We start from the raw sequence: 19,984 nt of genomic DNA, 5'->3' as shown, positions 1-19,984 counted from the left end.
ATGACCATCTTCAACATCCTCCACTGTGAAGATACAAGACAAAGTTCCTTTGTTTTTGGCATCAGTCATTTGTGTATATTGAAAATCATACTTATTTATTAAATGCTAAAGGAGAAGGTGACATTAGACCCTAGTCTGTTTCAGACAGAAGTAAAATAGATGAATGAATTTAAAAAGCAACACTTTCCCGCTGGGTGTGGTGGCTCACACCTGTAATCCTAGCACTCTGGTAGGCCAAGGCGGGAGGATCACTTGAGTTCAGGAGTTTGAGACCAGCCTAAGCAAAAGCGAGACCACGTCTCTACTGAAAATAGAAAAATTAGCCAGGCATGGTAGCATGTGCCTGTAGTCCCAGCTACTTGGGCAGGTGAACCACTAAAGGTTGCTGTGAGCTAGGCTGATGCCACCACACTCAGAGCAACAGAGTAAGATTTTGTCTCAAAAAAAAAAATGTGGTTTTTCACAAGCAGCAAGTCAAAGCAGCTGTAGCCATATTTTGTGTCCATGCAAAACCGCCAAATGATTTGTCCTAATATTTAAATTTTTATTTCTAACTAAACTATAATTTTCTTGGACCAGGGAGTGTGCATTATTCATTGAGGAAGTATCTAGAAAATATAGCATGTGCGATAAACACTTACTGACCTGCACAAACTTGAATGAAAACATAGCACATTTCTGGGCTCATAGAGGGCACTCAAATATTTTTGAATGAATGAACCAGAAAGAGGTTGATGGAAACTGGTTCCAGATGATCTGTCTTCCAGGTTGTAATCAAGATTAGAAGAGAAAGAAATACGGAGGACAGAACAGATACCATCCCTAAGTACTGCACAGATACATCCCTAAGACATGCATTCACACATACAACCTGAAGCAAGCTCAATAATAAACATTCAAAAGTAACAGGAACTTCAACTATAGAAGAAATATCAGCAATTTATAGAGATAATAACAATGATAAACAAATTGCTTTGCATCAAACTCACCATTTAGAATGCCCTTGATTAGTACCAGAGGCAGAAAATTTCCCCAAAGGCTTCATGTAGTTTGGGCTTTTAAATTTGAAAAAAAAAAGGGGGGGGGGGAGTTTCTGAAATGTCTACTGAGATCTGAACTGTATTCCCACTCACCAAATCCAAGGGTAGAGTAACCATTTGTCAGCATCATCTCCCACCAACAGACCTGAGAGCTGAGCTCCATCTTCCCACACCACTTTATTATTCCCAAGATCTTTCAAGACATTTGAAAGCCCTCAATCCCTCTTACTCTTCTCAGCTCCTGCCCAGTCCAAGCATGATGGCAGGTAGGCTTCAGAATATATAATACATAAAATATATACTATATGAAGTATATAATAATATATACCTCTTTTCTTCCCAGACTAGCGTATCCTTCCTAAGCAAGATGATAAGCAGAAAGGGGTAACCTACATTGTGATGGAGGATACTGTTCTCCATATTAGAAATATAGTATATAAAAAAGAGAAATATAGTATATATTATATACTAGATTATATTGCATACTATACTACATCATACTATACTATATACTAGCATGATATATAGTATAGAATATACTATATTATATACTTCATATAGTATATATATACTATATACTATACTAGTATATTATTATATACTTCATATAGTATATATTTTATGTATTATATATTCCAGAATATAGCATAAGTCTTCCCAAAAATGTGTTTCATATGCCACCATTCTGCAACACTGATTTATATTCATAAATAAGTTTCACTGGGAAGTTTCATTTAGGATAGTATATTTGTTTTTAAAATAGCCCAAACAGTAGCCAATTATATATTCTGTGATAGTCCAAAGTAAGGTCAGTTTCACTGAGGCATAATATGAAATATAACAAAACAAAACATTTGAAAGGCATCAAGGTTGAGATAGTGGCTCACACTTGTAATCCCAGCACTTTCAGAGACCAAGGAGGAAGGATCACTTGAGGCCAGGAGTTCAAGACCAGTGTGGCAAACATAGAGCGACTCCATCTCTAGGAAAAATAAAAATTAAAAACGTAGCCAGGGGTGATGGCACCCACTTGTATTCCCAGCTACTTGCAAGGCTGAAGAGGATCAGTTGAACCCAGGAGTTTGAGGTTGCAGTGAGCTATGATGATGTCACTGTACTCTAGCCCAGGCAACAGAGGAAACCCTGTCTTGAAAATAGTAAAAATAAAAATAAAAGTCACTGAAAAGAGTTCATAATTCAGAGGTGAGCAAAAGTGCCTTCACAGGATCCCGGGCTGCGGAGTATGGAGCCGGCGGCGGGCGGCTTCTCGGAGGAGCAGTTCCGGGAGGCCTGCGCAGAGCTCCAGCAGCCCGCGCTGGCCGGGGCCGACTGGCAGCTGCTGGTGGAGACCCTGGGCATCAGCATCTACCGGCTGCTGGACCAGAAGACTGGACTGTATGCATATAAAGTCTTCGGTGTTCTGGAGGACTGCTCACCAGCTCTACTCGCAGATGTCTATATGGACTTAGACTATAGAAAGCGGTGGGACGAGTATGTTCAAGAACTCTATGAACGTGAGTGCAATGGACAGACAGTGGTCTACTGGGAAGTGAAGTACCCTTTTCCCATGTCCAACAGAGATTATGTCTACACATGGCAGCTGCGAGAGCTGGACATGGCCGGGCGGAAGATCTGCGTGGTCCTGGCCCAGAGCACCTCAGTGCCTCAGCTTCCGGAGAGGCAGGGGGTGGTCCGGGTGAAGCAGTACAAGCAGAGCCTGGCGATCGAGAGTGATGGCAAGAAGGGGAGCAAAGTTTTCATGTATTACTTCGATAACCCAGGTGGCCAGATTCCGTCCTGGCTCATTAACATGGTTGCCCAGAGTGGAGTTCCTAACTTCCTGAGAGACATGGCAAAAGCCTGTCGGAACTACCCCAAGAAAACCTAAGACGAGGAATTGGGAACATTGCATCCACGGGGCGATGTCTCTGGAAGTGCCACCACCCACCGATGCCCAGCCTTACTCTCTTTCCGTCTTCAGAGGCCTGCACGTTCTAGCACGTCGTTCCCTGACGCTGGGCTCCCTTGCCTGCTTCCTTTCTCACTCTCCCCACCCTGGGGCTGGCTGCCTCTTCCACTATTGAATACAGGGCAGACTAGGGAAACCTCCACTTGTTTATTTTTAAGAAGGGAAGTCTTCACTAAGGGAACACAATCATTCCATTGTGCCATTTTAGGGGGATGGGTGGGTGGAGGGCCGGACAACAAAACGTAAGAGTGACCGTTCCCGCCAAGCTGGCTCCTTCTCAGAATGTGATTTCTTCCAGCCCAGGAGGGGCTGCTGGAAGAGGCATTCCATTCAGGGTTGGCTTTAAGTGTACCCAAACTGGAAGACATGGGCCAGTGACCATTTGTCTGATGCTTTGTTGAGTCGATGAGGCTGGGGTTTGAGGTGGTGATCTAGTCCATCTTTCCTCTTCCCTACTCGTGGATCAGTAGCTATATCTCAAACTATTTGCAGAAGCATCACAGGCCTGAGTGAGCACGTAATGTGGTAACCATTTTTTTTCCCTCATTGCCTATGTCTGTTTTTTTCTCTTTTCCATATCCCACTGGGGAAAGGCTGCTCATATCTCTTTTGGCTCTGCATTTTACTAGAAACTGAGGCATCGGGATGGCTCTGGCAGCTAGCAAAAGCAAAGATGCTTTGTGCATAGCATTGTGATAAAGTGTCCTTCTATGCAATAAGATGAATTTCCCTTCTAGAATGTTTGGAGATATAGAAGGGATAATAGTTCACAGGTAGGTAAAATTTATTTTAGTGGCTTGGTTGATTCTGCACCGTTTTCTCAGGAATTCTACCCAATTTGTCTGACTTTTCCACCACCAAAAGAACTTCCAGTTTCCTATGTTTTCTCCCGAATTTTGGTAGGGTATGATATCCTATAGCCAAAGACATAGCCTTGATGATCTCAGGGAAAAATTTTAATCACTGTGTGTAATGGTACTGAACCTTGATGAATGAACATAGAAATTCAGGATGTAAAGGCAGAGGATAGGATTTATTAAAATGGGATACTTCAGACTGTGTGTTTTCTTTCTGGAAAAAAAAGCATATTCTATAATGAATAAATATAGAGAGTGGCTTTAAAAAAAAAAAAAAAAAGTGCCTTCATAAATGGGGTTATAGATGTTGAGCTGAGACTTTCCAAGCTTGTAAAGAAAAAAAAATCAGGGCCGGAAGGAAGAAATTCTTGTCTCCTTCAGACTGACCAAAGTAAGGGTCACCAACCCAAGTTGCCACTTCCAAGAATGTTTAAATTTAAAATTCCACAGGAATATTGAAAACATCTTTTTTTAATGTATTCATGGGCTCATCAAGACAATAAAGAATCCTCAAATTCCGAAAATTAAGAGAGAATGGGAATGCAGGAAAGCAGAGAACCAAAGCTGACTTTCACTCTGAGGGTATTTGCCAAACCCCAGAGTCCTCGAACTTCACTTTCTGGCCTTAAAAAGCATAAGGGACAAGTCTGACTGCATTTCCTATAATTTTGATAACAACCTCTGTCTGATCTGTTCAGGCTGCTATAACGAAAGACAATAAACTGGGTAGTTTAAAGACAAGAGAAATTTATTTTTTACAGTTCTGGAGTCTGGGAAGTTTAAGATTAAGGTGCCAGCAGATTCAGTGTCTGGTGAGGGCCTGTCCCTCATAGACAGCACCTTCTTTCTGCATCCTCACGTGGTAGGAGGCAGCAAGGCAACTCTCTGGGATCTCCTTTCTTTAGAGACAGAGTCTCACTCTGTCACCCAGGCTGGAGTACAGTGGCATGATCACAGCTCACTGTAATCTTGAACTCCTGTGCTCAAGCCATCCTCATGTCTCAGTCTCCCAAGTAGATGGGAACACAGGTACACACTACTACCCCCAGCTAATTTTTTAAAATATTTTTTTGTAGAAATGGGGTCTTGCTATGTTGCCCAGGCTGGTCTTAAACTCCTGGCCTCCAGTGATCCTTTTGCCTCGGCATCCCAAAGTGCTGGGATTACCAGTGTGAGACACCGCGCCCAGCCTGGGGTCTCTTTTATAAGGGCTCCACCCTCATGATCTAATCACCCCCCTAAAGTCCTACCTGATACCTTCACATTGGTGATTAAGTTTTCAACATATGAATTTTGAGGGGACACACACATTTAGACCACAGCAAACCCCAAAGCACAGAAGGACATAAGGCTTCATGAATAAGGGCCAGCAGCAACGATAGACAACATAACTAACTATAAACTTCAGATGTTAGAATAGACACACAAGTAAGTATGTTTACTATGTTTAAGAAATAAAGGGGGTCATGGTTTGGGTGGGGCAAGTTGTAACATGTAACCAAAATGTTTGTACCCCATAATATCCTGAAATAAATAATATAATATAATATAATATAATATAATATACAGATGAGTTGGCACATAGCAAAAAAAAAAGAAATAAAAGGGGATTGAATATATGACTAAGGAGTAAAAAACTTTTAAAAGCATATTAAAAAATAAATAGAACCCTTAGAAATGAAAAATATAATAATTTAATTTAAAATTCAATACCTTAGTTTACTATCTGATCAGAACTGCTGAAAAGAGAATTCATGAAATGCACTATAATGCTAAACAAATTAGCCAGAATGTAGAACAGATGGACAAAGAGATGGAAAATATGAAGCAGATGTTAGAAAGCCCGCGGATGGGTGGCTCACACCCATAATCCTAACACTCTGGAAGGCTGAGGTGGGAGGATCATTAGAGTTCAAGAGTTCAAGACCAACCTGAGCAAAAGTGAGACCCTGTCTCTACAATAATAATAATAATAATAGAAAAATTAGCTGGATATGGTGGTGCACGCCTATAGCCCCAGCTACTCGGGAGGCTGAAGAAAGAGGATCACTTGAGCCCAGGAGTTTCAGGCTGCATTGAGTTATGATGATGCCACTTCACTCTAGCCAGTGCAACAGACTGAGACTCTGTCTCCAGGGGAAAAAAATTTCAAAAAAGAAGAGGGCACATAGTAAGACACAACGGGAGATCCAGGCCTGTAAAGTAAGACAAGAAAAAGAAATAAAAAGAATAAGGATTAGAAAGGAAGAAATAAAACCTTATTTGCATATGATATAATACCTATATAGAAACCTCTCCCCCAAAACACTGATAGCTATTTATATTAATAATAGAGCTTAACAAAGGAAATGAATATAAAATTATTACCTTTCTAAACTAAATAGCAAAGAGTTAGAAAGTATACTTTTAAAAAACGATATCACTTATCATGGCATTTAAAAATGTGAAGAACCTAGGAATAAATGTACCAAAAGATCTTCATGAGAAAAATATTGTAAAACTATATTAATGGATATTAGAAATATCTAAATAAATTAAGAGAAACATCATGTTAATGTATAAAAAGAATTGTTATTATAAAGATGCCAATTCTCCCTCATTCAATTTATAGATTCAAATCAATTTCAATCAAATGCCCCACAGAGAGTCTTATGACTCTTGACAAGCTGATTCTAAAATATCCATGAAAAAGAATATAGCCCATAAAGGCTAAGATATGCCTGAAGAACTGAGAGAAGCTGCTTTACCAGATAACAATAGTTATTAAGCTACATTAACTGATATATTGTGGCATTTGCAGTGAAATAGATAAATATACCACTAAAACAGAATAGAGAACCCAGAAGCTGCCCTGTGTGTTAGGAATGTGACTTATGACAGAGCTGTCATTACTGAGCAGTTAGGGAAAGCTGCACTTCTAATAGATTACGCTGGGACAATTAGTTCTCCTTACTACAAGGGTGAGAAATCCTACTATACACTTCAAAATCAATTCTATATGGATTAAAACTTAAATATAAAAGGCAAAACCATAAAATGTTTAGGCAACAATCTAGAAGATTATCTTCATGAACTTAGGATAGAAAAGAATTTTTTAAGCAAATATGCATACACACACACATACACACACAGCTAACCATAAAGTAAAGCATCGATAAATTTGACTACATTGAAATGAGGAACCAAGAGACACCATTAAGAGAGTGAAAAGACAAGGCACAGGGTGGAGAATTGACAACATAACAAAATGCTTCTATCTAGGCTAAATAAAGAACTATTGCAAATTAATAAAAAAAACAGTCCAGTGGAAAAGTTGTCAAAGACATGAACAAGTATTTCATAGAAGAGGAAAATATGAATGTTCAACAAACATAAGAAAAGATACCAACCCACTAGGAATAAGGAAAAGGCAAACTAAAACCATACTAAGATATGACTTCACTCCTGCCAGATTTGCAAAAATTTAAAACTCACATTGTCAAGTGTTGGCAAGGATGTGGAATAACAGAAACACCTGTGTCTGCTGGTGGGAGAGTAAATTGGTAAAAATCCCTTTGGCATTATCTAGTTAGGCTGAAGATGTATATAACCTAGGACCTATCAACCACTCGTAGATAAACTCCTACACATGGGCACCAAGTAACATGTATGAGAATGTTCAAAGCACCACTGTTCCTGGAGAGGAAAACTGGAACCAACCCAAATGGCTATTATCAATAGAGGAATGGATAACTCAATTATGATATTTCATATAATAGAATTATTTGTCACCATGAATTACAGCTACATGCAACACAGTGGATGAATCTTAGAAACATGTTGAATGAAAAAAGTCATCCAAGAATGCTTATAATATGATTCTATTTATATTAAAGTCAAAAACATATAAATACTATATTGTTTATGGTCACAAACATATGTATAAAAAAACAAGAGAATAATAAACACAAATTTCACAGTTGTGATTACTCTGAATGTGGAAGGAAGACAGTGGACTTCAAAAGTAACAAGAATGTACAATTCTTTCTCTGGGTCATGAATTCCCAGGAATTTATTGTGTTGCCATTCTTTAGAGTCTAAACATATTTCATAATACCCTTTTTTATCTCTGCAATATTTAATAAAAGTTGTTTTTAAAAGAACGAAAGTCATTGGGAAAGCCTTATCAGATATTGGCGTAGGCAAAGAATTTTTGAGGAAGACCCCCAAGGCAATCACCGCAGCATCAAAAATAAACAAATGGGATCTGATCAAATTAAAAAGTTTCTGCACAGCCAAGGAAACCATCAATAGAGCAAATAGACAACCCACAGAGTGGGAGAAAATATTTACTCTCTACACCTCTGATAAAGGCCTAATAACAAGAATTTATCTAGAGCTTAAAAAAATTAACAAGAAAAAATCAAGGCCGGGCGCTGTGGCTCACGCCTGTAATCCTAGCTCTTGGGAGGCCGAGGCGGGCGGATTGCTCAAGGTCAGGAGTTCAAAACCAGCCTGAGCAAGAGCGAGACCCCGTCTCTACTATAAATAGAAAGAAATTAATTGGCCAACTGATATACATATAAAAAATTAGCCGGGCATGGTGGCGCATGCCTGTAGTCCCAGCTACTCGGGAGGCTGAGGCAGAAGGATCACTGGAGCCCAGGAATTTGAGGTTGCTGTGAGCTAGGCTGACGCCACGGCACTCACTCTAGCCTGGGCAACAAAGCGAGACTCTGTCTCAAAAAAAAAAAAAAAAAAAAAAAAAGAAAAAATCAAACAATCCCATCAAGAAATGGGCGACGGAAATGAAAAGAAACTTCTCCAAAGAAGACAGAATATTGGCATGCAAACATATAAAGAAATGCTAAACCTCTCTAATTATTAGAGAAATGCAAATCAAAACCACAATGAGATACCACCTAACCCCAGTAAGAATGGTCTATATCAAGAAATCCCAAAACAACAAATGCTGGCGAGGATGCGGAGAGACAGGAACACTTCTACACTGCTGGTGGGACTGCAAATTAGTGCAAACTTTGTGGAAAAGAATTTGGAGATACCTCAAACAGCTAGAAATAGAAATACCATTTGACCCTGCAATAGCATCTTAGGCATAAGACATTCTATTATAAAGACATCTGCACATGAATGTTTGTAGCAGCACAATTCACTATTGCATGATCATGGAAACAGCCCAGGTGCCCATCAATTCATGAGTGGATCATTAAAATGTGGTATATGCTCACAATGGAATACTACTCAATCCTAAGAAATGACAGTGAGCTAGCACCATTTATGCTATCCTGGATTAAGCTTAAGCCTGTTATCCAAAGTGAGGCAACACAAGACTTGGAAAATGGGCTCCACATATACTCGCCATCAAATTGGTACTGACTGATTTAAACTTCGATTTTCAAATGGTGGCAATACCCACCAGAGATTCGGGGGGGGGGGCCAATCTTAGGGATGGGACGAGCATTCTGGAGGGGGAGGGCATAACTGTAACCCTTCTTAGGGAGAGGCAAAGATATACAATGTAACCAAAATGTTAAACAAAACAAAACAAAACTTTCTAACTGGTGGTGGGCAGGCAGGAGTGGGGAGGAGGAAAGGGATGTATGTTTCCATAACGAGTACGATGCACATTGCCAGGGGATTGGACATTTCGCGGGGAGAGAGGGGGCAGGAGCAATGTTTGTAACCCTAACAATATTTGTACCTCCATAATATGATGAAATAAAAATCATGTTCTAATAAAAAAAAGAACGAAAGTCAAATAAATAACAGAGAAAATATTTATCACATGTGTAAAACAAAGAATTAAAAGCAGAAAATAAAATAATCCCTTACCAATTGCTAAGAAAAAAGAAAAACAGCACAATAGAAAAATGAACAAATGATATGAACAGGAATAAGAAATGCAAATGGCCAATAAATATATGAAAAGATGTACAAATTCACTAATCACCATAATTCACATGAAACGTAACTATATTTCACTCATCCAAGGGGAAGCATTTTTTAAAATGAGATAATATCAGGATTAATAAAGGTATGAAGAATGAACTGACAAAGTCTTGTAGAGAGCAATTTGATATTATCTAACAAAATTTTAAATGTAAATACTCTTCTACTCAGCAATTCCTTTTTGAGGAATTTATCTGATAAAAATACACATACATTTGGTCAAGTTTTATATAAGATGTTCATTGTAGCATTATTTATAATAATGGAAAATTGGAAACAACTTAAATGCCCATGAATAAAGAAAGAGTTCAAATACAACTACATTTTATCCTTTTGAAATGTTTTCAACTGCAAGTAGAAATTGTGCCTTAAATGAAACAGGGCTCATTTTTATCCCATAACAAAAGCCTGGAGAGAACTCTTGCCAATGTTGGTTCAGCTGCTTCATGTTGTCATCAAGGACCTAGGGGCTTATCCTTCTGCTCCTCCATCCTTGTATGCTGATTTGATTACTGCTCTCAGCTCTCCACCCCCTTTCTCTGCAGCATAACCTAGCAGCATGCTAGAATGGGCTGATGTTGGACTTGGCCTGGCAACATGCGTTGGCTGATTGAATGCGAGTGGAAATTGTGTGTGTATGTGCCAGTTCTAAGCCAAGATCTTAAGAGGCATCTCATGCTGCTACTCGTTCTCTTGCACCCCTGTGATCCTTAGAGAGCCACTGACCCAAGAAGAAAGAAGAAATACGGAGCTAAACCAAACTCACAGCTTGGAGCCAAGCCCAATCAATACCAGATAAGGCCAGCAGAGCCAGAGCTAACTGGAATACCCATATGCAAGAAAATAAGTATCTTTTGTTGTAAGCCACTGAGATCTTGAGGTTGTTAGACAGCAAAACTAACTAATAAATTTTGCATGTTGACTTTCCATTCTTAGACATGTGGCCTTGTAGTCTCAAGATGGTTTCAAAGCTCAAGAAATCACAACTGCATTCAAAGGCAGGAAGTTAGGGATAAGAGGAGGGCTGTCAGGGCAGAGAAGAACTTTTCTTCATGACACTCTTGCTTTTTGATCAAAGAACAATGGTATTTCCCAGAAGCCTCTCTGCCAGCTTTCCCTTATATTTCATAGGCTAAAGCGATATCACATGGCTCAAGCTATTAGGGAGGTTGTGTCCTGCAAAGGGGACCATGACTGGCTGGGGATAAAAGGGCTTCCCTGATATCAAGGGATATCTTCCCTCTACCTGGAAAAATCAAGTAGTTACTGGAAAAACACATATAACCATGCTATCTACCATATACATTATGAACTACTGGACAAAAGTCAAATAGAATAAGGTAGATATTTAAGTAGTGACATGGAAAAATGTCAAAGATCTGTCATTCAATAGAGAATAGCAAATTGCAAAACAATACATAGAATATTCTTACTTGTGTTATAAAAATAAAAACTACAAGTTTGTATGGGTGCATATATATGCATGTGACTCACAGAAAAATGTCTAAAAATTATGAATCAAACTCACAATGGTCACTGCTAAAAAGGAGGTAGTAAAGGAGGAGGGTGTGTTAGAAGAACTTTCTCCACTTACTCCATATACTTCCGTATTGTCTGAATTTTTTGGAATACTCAAAGATTTGTGGATTCATTCTTTAAAAATTTACTTTTCAGTAAAAAATTAAAAGCAATATAAATGAGATAATTTAAAGAGGACATAAGCTTGAAGAAGATCTCTATTTTTTTAATTCAAGGGGTAAAAAGAGTTACCCTATAATCCAATTACTTTCTGGCTCCTAAGAAGAAATCAAAATCATTCACAGAAGAGGCTTTGTCTATTGCCATATCGTAAAAACAGAAATTCCCTTTAAGTGCCTCTATCTCTTGTTAACTTCCATGCTCTTAATAGTTTAGTTAAGAATTTTCAGCTACCCAGCACTAATTTCCATACACCCCAGGCTTTCCTAACTGGCCAACTCAGAGAACAACTTATTTATTATTTGAATTATCTATTGTAAAATACATCCTTCATACTCACCCTTGCCTATGAGAGACCTAGGCACTTTTGCTTAAATTCAATCTGCCTGAAATGTAACCCATTCCTCACTTTAAAAGTCATGTGTATAAAATCAAAGGTGTTACAAATCCAAATGCTAAAGATTACTAACAATAGACTGTACCTTAAGTTCAAAAAATGGTTTTTTATAGGAAGTATTTCTATATTCTAAGTACTGTTGATAATGTAAGAAACATTTCTGAATGAACCCAATGAAAAAGAGTAGGGTACTTATCTCTTTGACAAAAGTTCTTATAATACTTTTTGAAGCTTCATTTTATAAAAAAAAAAAAAAAATTATAAACCTGAAACTATTAAGTACTTTTCATTTCAGTTTCCATAAGAGCTGTACTAAGAAATAAACTTGGAGCTAGCTTCCAAAATAGAGGAATAAGTTGCACTTCCTCCCTCAAAGAACTTATAATTTGATAAGAGATATAGAAGTAAAAATAGATGAATGTAACACAATGAGTAACCAGCTTTTAAGTGGTGGAAATGTAATGAGACAGAGAAAATTGTATTTGCAGAACTCCTCTCAGGGAGACTATTATATGAGGTTAGAAGAAATACTTGGCTAAGCTGCTCCGGGGAGAGAAGTGAGGGTGGGAAGGAGGCCTTGAGAACCAGGAGGCAAACTTGAGCAGCACCAGGTGTGGTTAAGCCTCCTCCTCACCGAACCGCGGGGCTTGGGCGGCGCTGAGTGGCGTGTGCAAGTGGACGCACTGCCCCCTGGCGGTCCGACTTCGTGCTCGCCTTTCTGACAAGCTCAGCCCCTCCAAACAAGTGGGGACAAAAAGTGTCAGGAGAGGTTGATTTCGTGTTTTAAGCTTTTGAAACCCGTGAGAGGCACTTTTATTTTAATCATTGCTGCAAAGAAACAGCAGACTGGGTGACTTTCTTCTCAGTTCCAGAGACACACCGAGGTCTATGTTGGGCAATTTGCTTTTTTACTAAATGTGTGAACTTCCGCTGGACTAGCTCATCCCTGAGAGGCTGCCACTTCTCTCTTGAGCTTCAGACCGACCTCCATCATCTCCAGGGTTAATCTCCTCACCTTTTCGGCCAAGCCTGCCTTCCTTGTCTTAGCAAACAAAATACCATCCACCGCTTTACCCACTCCAGAGACCTGGGAGTCAGCCTCCACGCCTCCCTCAGCCTCCCCTCCCTACACGGCCTCTACCCACCAAGCATCTTTCACCTGCGACTCTGTCCAAGCATCCTCCACGCCTTAGTTGCGATCCTCATCACTGCTCCCTTCCTTTCCACGAGAGCTATGTGCTGTCTCTGCTCCAGGCTGCTCAGCTTCTAGCTGTTCACCTTCCAACTGTTGCTGAACGATCTTTCTAAAATGGTAATTTGATCGTGTTTTATTAAAATTCTTCCGGGCTACCTTCCGCCAACACAAAGTTCAAATTCTTCAACGTGGTGCACAAAGCAAGTGCGGATCTGCCCCTGCCAGCCCTTTCTGCCTCATCCCCTGTCGCTCCCCACACAACCCTACCCCAGAGCCACACTGCAGGACTCAGGCCGGTGGCGCCTTCTCTGCAGGAAACCGCCATGCACAGAGCATGTCCCTTGGGCCTCCTCCTTCACACATGCTGCCTCGCCTGCCCCATAGCCTGGCTTGGTGTGAAGAGGCATAACTTTGCTGGCTCTGCCAAAGGCTAGCTAGCTGGGTGACCTTGAGCAAATTACAGGCGCAGGGGCCCTGAGTTCCGCGAGTTCCACGTGCGTGGATTCAACCAACCGCCCATGGGAAATACTGAGGGACAAAATATTGCATCTATAACGAACATGTACAGACTTTTTTCCTAACATTATTTTCAAAGGAATACAGTATCACAACAATTTGCACAGCATTTACACTGTATTGGGTATTATAAGTTATCTAGAAATTATTTAAAGTATACGGGAGGATTGTGTAGGTTATATGCAAATATTAATAGGACACCATTTCATGTCAGGGACTTGGGCATCCATGGATTTTGGTATCTGCGGAGAGGGTCTTGGAACCAATCACCCTCAGATACCTAACTTCTCTGGGCCTCAGTTCCTCATGTGTATCAAATGATCTGAAAGATTTCTCCCAAATTTTGCAAATTATGAACCTAAAGAATAATTTTTTTTTTTTTTGAGGCAGGGTCTGTTGCCTGGGTACAGTGCAGTGGTGTTATCCTCAGAAATGTTCCAACAAGGAATAATGTTTAAACTACTGTAAGCAATACTCAACATGTCAAAATTGCTGAGTTTTCCTCTGCTATCACAAAAGAAAGAATTCATATTCGAAGCAAGATATGCCCTACACTGGCTCTTAAGCTCAGACACCCTATTAGAGTATAGTTTTATTTAACTAAAGTACTTTGTAAATTAGAAAGCATTGAAAATGCTTTTTATCATTCCTGTTAGCTCTGTTGTATGCTATTTTTCTATAGAGTCATTACATAAGTGCATTCCCTGAATTTCAAGGGAGAGGAAGGTGACCTCACCTCTGAAAGGCTGTTTCTTTTGCATCTAAGAAAAGGAAAGTGGGCCTTTGGCATTTTTTTCTCAACACTTAGAATCTACATTTAAACCACTGAATGACAAATAAATGTCCTGGAACAGGATCAGATGGTGCCAATTTTATCTTCAACTCAAAATAAAGCTACCTTTAATGTATTTTTAACCTAGTTTCATAAATTAATTTTCAGACAAAAATCTTTATTTTGAGGTGCAACAAAATGGTGAAACTCACATATATTTACTCAAGTCATGAACAATTTTTATTTTGATTCTTTCACTGAATTTGAAAGGAAAAAGTTCTGATCAGAACACATTTAAAAGTTTATTATTATTGTACTGGTGTCAATTTCCTGGTTTTGATATTGAACTAGCGTTCTATGTTACTTACATAGATAAAGGATGTTGGGTGAAGGGTACACATGAGTCTATAATATTTTTTCAACTTTCTATGAGTTTATAATTATTTCAAAATAAGAAATCAAGGTCTACCTCACAAACGAATTAATCTAGTCAGTGATCTCCAGTGGCTGCTACTGTCACAGAAATAAAGACAACTAGACACCATGTACCTCCTGCTGGGAGCACAAAGCACCATCTATGAAGGAGTTTTACCAAAAGGCAAACATGAATCTGATCAAGCTCCATCCAACTACCAATTTATAAGAATTACAAAGAAAAAAGGAACATGTTAAAAGACATCACAGGGATGCAATCACCAAAATCTAGACTATGAGAAACTCTATAGAGTAAATGACCTCATTTCTTCAACAAAAATAAGATTGCAAAGAGAGACAAATAGAGACAAAGAGACAGAAAAACAGAAGAATGGGGGAACCAGGAGATATAAAGATGCTTAAATACACATCAATCAATCAAAATGTATGAACCTTATTTACATCCCTATTCAAAGAAACTATAAGACTAAAAAATCCTATAGCATTTAAGAGGTGATTGGAAATTTTAACACTTATGGATATCTTTTGATGCTAAAGAATTGTTGTTAATTTTTAAATAAATGTTTTAAAATGTTAAATAAATTATCAGTGGGTCCAGAAGTGTATAGATATTATTCTTTGCTTGAAGTCTATTAATAGCATATTCCCACATGTTTAAAGGAAGTGCTTTTGTATGCAGGGTGCAGTACCTGAATAGACATGATAATAAACCAAAGCGCTGGACGGCAGGGAGTACTGGGTCACCATGATGAAAAGAAAAAAAAAAAAGAAAGTTGAGAATTAGACACCGGTTTAAATTTGTCCTCCTTTTCAAGTGAGATTCCACAGCTTTTTAATTGGAATATTAAACATTGGTTGGCAAAGCTAAATACTAGATCCGTTTCTTTCATCAGCATAGGCGGTTCCAGATGCAGAATGAGGACTACCCAAAAGCACTCTACCCTATCAGCATGAGACATGGTTGAGGAGAAACTTTGACTGCCGCTTTTGTTCTTATGTGTTTACTTCGTAGACATATTACCACTTCCACCCAAGTTTCCTGCAGTTCTTCTCAGCAAAAAGGTAAGTGTTTCCAGGGAAGTACTGACTAAATTTTAATTTTAGAAGTCTTGATATCTTAAGTATGTTTCTTCTCTGTTCAGGAATTTTTCAGCAAAACTTCGTTGACATCTACCTCTTTAAGAAATATTTTTCTTTATTATATTCAATGTCCTTTGGGAATTTGATGGTAGAGTTCAAAGTTTAATAAACATAGTTCTCCAAAAATAGCTAGGACTTTGTAAACTTATCGAGCCTTTCCAAGAGTAGACCGAATTGGGGTGATTGTCCAAATCTTTTCATTTAAGAGGGCTGCTCAGCTCTGATAAAAGCCTGAAGATTCCTTGGGATGGCAGCAAGAGAGAGAAAAGAAGGTGGATTGAATGGACCAAAATGTTTGTACCCTCATAAAATCCTGAAATTAAAAAAAAAAAAGAAGGTGGCTGATTTTTTTAAAACCTCTGGAGAAGATACATATACAGATAGATATAGATATATAGATGTATAGATATTGGTTTGCATATAAACCCAGATACCAATCCCTGCCTGCCACCCACCCATTTTAAGATGATCTTCCTCTAGTATATTTTCCCTTTCATCAGCTCCTGCATAGAATTCAAGGTGCAGCTTATAATCTACATCAGGAATAACTCATTCACTACCATCCATAGCCCGGAAGCCCTGAACAGTGACCCCTCCTGTTGCCTCAACACAAGCATCAGCAGATTGATAAATGGGGCAGCCACATCACCCTAAATATGGTTCTATGAGTCTATCGGATTCTGCTGAAAGGATTGTTTGCAACAATGCAATTGGCAATTAAATGTGAAGTATCTTGTTTTTAAAATACTTTTAAGGCTGGGCGCAGTGGCTCACGCCTGTAATCCTAGCACTCTGGGAGGCCAAGGCGGGCGGATCGCTAAGGTCAGGAGTTCGAAACCAGCCTGAGCAAGAGCGAGACCCCGTCTCTATTATAAATAGAAAAAAATTAATTGGCCAACTAATATATATAAAAAAAATTAGCTGGGCACGGCGGTGCATGGCTGTACTCCCAGCTACTTGGGAGGCTGAGGCAGCAGGATCACTTGAGCCCAGGAGTTTGAGGTTGCTGTGAGCTAGGCTGACGCCACGGCACTCACTCTAGCCTGGGCAACAAAGCAAGACTCTGTCTCAAAAAATAAAATAATAAAATACTTTTAGCCATCACACAAATTAATTCATACAAGAAGTACTTATTGATCATCTGTAATATGCAAGATACACTGTTGAGCTTGGAGGTGATATTGGTCAGGGTTAAACTGCAAATAACAGAAACTGTACCAGCTAGTTTAAATTAAAAGTGATTTAAAACAGAATTCTGATGCCCTTTAAAAAATCATTAGAAAAAACCAGAAGGGGAAGCCCCCAGGCTGAGTAAGGCATCCGTGGGAGCGTGCTGCTCAGGTCTGTCTTCAAGAAAGAACCTGCTCCGAGGAGGATGCTTAGCCGAGGGCTGCCACTTGCGGGATCCACCGCAGCATCCACACGAGGCCACACATTCCACAGGCTGCTCCCAAGCCAGTGACTGACAGCAGTGGCGGTTCTAGAGCCAGGCTGCTGCTGCCCAGTGCGGGATTCCTCTAATGAGCAGTCTGTGCTTGGGGGCTCCCCCACAGCCTGGCCAAGACTTTCTCAGAGCTGCACTGCAGTCTAAGGCTCTTCCTGCTCAACCCTCCTGCCTTCCCCCTCTAAATTCACAGGTGCCAGAGCCTCATTATGGTCTGAACTCGCCCTCCCCATCCTGCTCCCTCCTGCCTTATTCTCCACATGCATTTCCCCAATAAATCTATTTACTCTTACTCATCTCACTTCCACCTTGACATCTGCTTCCCAGCAGACCTGAACTGACACCCTAAGCTTCCAGGAACAACTCCCAAAGCAATGTGACAAGACCGGCCCACCAAAGGAGGTACAGCCTGCCACAATCAGAAGTTGGGGAAATGGGTGGCCACCGCCTCAACTGCTGGTTTCAAGGAACACACCACTTCTGATGCTGTCTGAGCCCACAAAGGTTGGGAAGAGACACTGAAGCCTCTACTAAGCTGCCATGAGGAAAAAGAAAAAACAAAACGCCACCCACAGGAACTATGCTTACCAGGAAAGAAATAACAGAAATACCAGAAGCATGGTGTCTTCCTCACAGTGTTCATGCTGGACACCTAAGGTCACATGGTAATGTGGTGACCCAAGGTCAATGTTCAATTTCTGCTAAGGTCTGCTAGCAAGCCAGAAAGCAGTTCTTGGACGGAGAATGGTTATATGAAGAGAATAGCAGAGCTTTGCTTCAAAAGCCTAAAGGTCTATACTAGCATTTATACATGGACACTTCAAGAATCATTGGATAAGTTAAGTCATATTTCTGTCTTTTTCTGTATGAATTCCAGAAATCAAGCCTTTGCCAGTTATACAGAGTTGAAATTATCTCCTCCTGGATTGTATTTATTTATGTGCTTTTTGATGAACAGAAATTATTTTTAAAGTGTAGTTGAATGTATCAGTCTTTTCCTTTATGGTCCTTGATCTTTGTATCTTATTTTAAAAGCCTTTCCAACCTGGAGGGCATAAAGGTATTCTACAACGTTTTCTTCTAAAAGTTTCAAACTTTCATCTTTAACATTTAAGTCCTTAATCCTTCTGGAATTGATTTTTGCATATGATATGAGTAATAATTCATTTTTTCCCAATAAAGACAGCCAATTGTTCCAGCACTTTCTACTGAGTACTCCACTTTTCACCACCGATCTGGAATATATCATTTCTATTATATCTTTCCTTATTCAGATGGGTCTCTTTATGGACTCTCTATTTTGTTGCTCTGACCTATTTGTCTGCCCATGCACCAATGTCGCATTGTCTAAATACTCCAAGTGCACGGTAAGTTTTACAGTAGGATCAGTTCTCCAACCTCATTGTTCTTCTGGAATGTATTGGCTATTCTTGGCTCTTTGCTTTTCAATTTAATTTTAGAGTAAGTTTCCTAAAATTAACAAAACCCCTTTTAGGTTTTTTACTGAAATCTTACTAAATCTATTGACTAATTTGGAGATAAATTACTTTTTAATAATAATGAGTCTTTCTCTTCTTCTTCTTCTTTTTTTTTTTTTAGACAGAGTCTTACTCTGTTGCCCAGGCTAGAGTGAGTGCCATGGCATCAGCCTAGTTCACAGCAACCTCAAACTCCTGGGCTCAAGCAATCCTTCTGCCTCAGCCTCCTGAGTAGCTGGAACTACAGGCATGCACCACCATGCCTGGCTAATTTTTTCTATTTTTAGTTGTTTGGCTAATTTCTTTCTATTTATAGCAGAGACAAGGTCTCACTCTTGCTCAAGCTGATCTCAAACTCCTGAGCTCAAGCAATCTCCCTGCCTCAGGCTCCCAAAGTACTAGGATTACAGGCTTGAGCCACCACGCCCAGCCTCTCTTCTTGAAAATGATATGACTCTTCATTTTTAAATATCTTTCAATAAAGTTTTATGATTTTCTCCATAAAGGTCTCACACATCTTAGGTGATGTTTTTACCTAGGTGTCTTTTATTTTGTAAGCTATTATAAATGTTAAAATTTTGTTTTTTAACTGTTTGCTATTGATTTATAGTACTGCATCTGATTTTTGTATAATAGTGGTATATTTATCAACTTTGTAAAACTCTCTTATTAATTCTAATAATTTATCAATAGATTCTTGGGGGTTGAACAATCATATTATTTTAAAATAATTATGATTTTTCTACATCCTCTCAAATTTTATGCGTTTTTTTTTTCTTGGCCTGTTACACAGGATAAAATATAAATTTGAATAGAAGTGGTGACAGCAAACATTCCTTTCTTTTAAACAAAATGTTTTTAACAATTCATCTTTAAATATTGTGCCAGTTAATTACCTCTTGTCTCTCAGCCCAGATCCAATCCTTCATACTCTTCTCTGTGATGCCAGGGCTGGGGACCTGCATACGACATTTCCCAGACAGTGGCTTCTTGTTAGACCTGCCAGTGAGAGGTACCGATGGAAGATTGGAAGGTACGAGGAGGGGGACAGGCACTCCCTGTTTTCTAGTTCTTATGGACATTTATCCTATAGT

The 19,984-nt window shown here is 39.3% G+C and overlaps 1 pseudogene across 1 annotated transcript; it reads left to right on the top strand.

Moving 5' to 3' along the window:
* Nucleotides 1-2,263: 2,263 nt before the first annotated feature.
* On the top strand, nucleotides 2,264-3,315 carry LOC105878011 (phosphatidylcholine transfer protein pseudogene; annotated as a pseudogene). Its single transcript, XR_001157171.2, has one exon. The product of XR_001157171.2 is annotated as a phosphatidylcholine transfer protein pseudogene (transcript).
* Nucleotides 3,316-19,984: the final 16,669 nt, after the last annotated feature.

This window comes from Microcebus murinus, chromosome 10, assembly GCF_040939455.1.
Source record: "Microcebus murinus isolate Inina chromosome 10, M.murinus_Inina_mat1.0, whole genome shotgun sequence".
Lineage (NCBI taxonomy): Eukaryota > Metazoa > Chordata > Mammalia > Primates > Cheirogaleidae > Microcebus > Microcebus murinus.
This window is presented reverse-complemented; position numbering and strand designations above follow the sequence as displayed.